The sequence below is a fragment of the Penaeus vannamei genome, chromosome 5 (genome assembly GCF_042767895.1).
Source record: "Penaeus vannamei isolate JL-2024 chromosome 5, ASM4276789v1, whole genome shotgun sequence".
NCBI lineage: Eukaryota > Metazoa > Arthropoda > Malacostraca > Decapoda > Penaeidae > Penaeus > Penaeus vannamei.
Window position 1 is genome coordinate 28321819 of NC_091553.1, and position 2500 is coordinate 28324318.

Sequence of the window (2500 nt, forward strand, 5' to 3'; positions counted from 1 at the left end):
CGTCTTCATCCCACCAACCTCTTGCCCTCCGGTTTGATCGAATTGCAGCGTAATATAAATTCCTGTCGCGTAAGACAGCGCAAAATGTAATATCTGGTTTCTTCAGCTATTCCGAATTCTTTTTCCCGATGCTGGGGCAACGCCGGATATAATCAAAACAACTTTTAAAATGTCTGTTTCGCAAGGTCACCAAAGCCAGAGCGTAAAGCAGAAGTGGAAACAGTCAACGTGTACGCAGATATTACAAGCATAAATCATAGACCATGCATCACAAAATCAAAAGCAGTATTCTTAAGTGTTGAAGCCATATCACATTCTCTACGAACTATTGGGGAGCGAAAAAACTAAACCCTTAGCAGATCATATCATATCAAGTACGACAATTATATACGTGCGTGTGTATGTTTATATGAATGTATGTAAGTGTAAAAAATAATATATATGTAAATATATACAGACATACACACATTATGTATATATACATACATACATACATATACATATATATATATATATATATATATATATATATATATATATATATATATATATATATATATAAAATTACACACACACACACGCATACATATATCTTCTATTTGAGAATGAAGTAATATATACAACTGATTACTTCATTTCGCTTTGTGCGTGAGTGTGCATACACACATACATACATACACACATGTATATATATATATATATATATATATATATATATATATATATATATATATATATATGTATATGTTTGTATATATGTATGAATCTATATCTGCATATCTGTATATATATATATATATATATATATATATATATATATATATATATATATATATGTATATATATATATATATATATATATATATATATATATATAGAGAGAGAGAGAGAGAGAGAGAGAGAGAGAGAGAGAGATGCACCCCCACACACACACACACACACACACAAAAAAAAAATGAAGTAATAACATATATGCATTATTTCTTTCACACACAGACAAAATCTAGGACACTTATCAGTCTTTTAGTTCGTGTGGCATAAACGTGAGGACATAAACAATCGCCTTTAAACTATCCAATATTTACTCTGCGCTGATATTGTCATTAAGACGTGGGATTCCCTCAACGAAGCAAGAGGAGAAACCTGAACAAGAGAACGAATAAACCAAAAATTATCCTATCATACTAATCGATAGCATCCGGCCAAAGCTGCTATCGATACAAAAGATAAAACATACGTAAAAAAAAGACAAAATAAAGGGGGAGATGAGTTCGCGTCACGTGGGATTACGGTACATTACCACAGGTGCGATGCAGGGGAGTGGGCAGGGAGAGGAGGGGGAGAGTGGGGAGGAAGAGGAGGGGGAGAGTGGGGAGGAAGAGGTGGGGGAGAGCGGGGAGGAATAGGTGGGGGAGAGTGGAGAGGGAGAAGTGAGGGAGTGAGGAGGGAGAGGCGGGGTAGGAGGGGGTGGGTGTCATGTACATTTCCGTCAGCACCTACCTGAAGACCTGCAAGTACCTCCTCACAACCCCTTTCTGGACTCGTTTCTTTCAAATCTTCAAATCTTCACTCGTCAACAAATGCAAATGCATAAATAAACAATAATAACTGCGGAAACAATTGGGGAGTGGAGAAGGTTGCTGAGCCACGGCGCTCGAAAGCAGTCAATCCCTTACACTTCGAACCGCACACCTGTGCCAAGACAGGTGTGCAGGCCACTCACCTCAACAGTCGCTGCGGGCAGGTGAGATTCTAGTTCATTTGAGCGCGATCAGCTGAGACCCACTTTGCCATGTGTCTCAGCACATGCTTGGAGGCCCCTCGATTGTTCAGTCTTGGAGGGCGCCCAAGCGGGGGACCAAGCACCTTGTCTACTGCACGTATTGCTCGCGTTTCGGCGCTGTTTCGGCCGCCGCTAATTGCAACTGCTGTCCACTTCAGGGTCTGCGAGTTATCACTCCGCACAGAACATTGAGTTTTCCGTATCAGCTCCGTGCCATGTCTTCCAAACAGTAGCCTTTGAAATCGATTGTGTGAGAGAAACGAGCGTATCTGCACGAGCCGTGCCTTGTCTTCCGTATCTAATCCAAGCCACTAAACCGCAGGTGCGAACACCGCACGGGAACAACAATGGGCGGCGCCGAGTCCGAACGTGGCCAGGGCGCGCACAACTAGAGTCATGCTGGACGAGGGACGAAGTGTCCCACCGCGGGACGAACGAGGGGTTCAGCCGACCCCCGCGGGATCACAGGGCCCCATACGCACTCGCGATGTCTTCGCTCGCTACATCACGCTCGAAAATGGTGCACGACGATGATAGGAACCTAACAACAAGAAAGGGACAGAACAAAACAAAGAAAAAATAAGAAAGCACAAGGACCAAAACAACGCTCGACTTCTCAAAGCGTGAGCGAGCGAGTGCGAGTCGCAGACAGCGTGAGTGCGAGCGGAGCGACGTGTAGACTGAGTCGGCCGCGAGTGTGGGAGTGGAGGCGGAGGT

General features: G+C 43.0%; 1 protein-coding gene across 9 annotated transcripts in view; it reads right to left on the reverse strand.

Moving 5' to 3' along the window:
* Positions 1-2500, reverse strand: part of cyst (rho guanine nucleotide exchange factor 18 cysts) — a 676181-nt gene that overhangs the window by 660220 nt on the left and 13461 nt on the right. Inside the window, exon 1 of one of the 9 annotated variants that reach the window (XM_070122007.1) lies at positions 1724-2500. This exon is cut by the window's right edge and continues 52 nt beyond it. The exons of 7 other annotated variants lie outside the window; for them this stretch is intronic. The gene's annotated coding sequence lies outside the window, so the exon portion shown is untranslated. Of the gene's footprint in view, positions 1-1500; positions 1611-1723 lie in introns of those variants that run through there. One more of the 9 variants, XM_070122008.1, reaches the window with a different exon arrangement.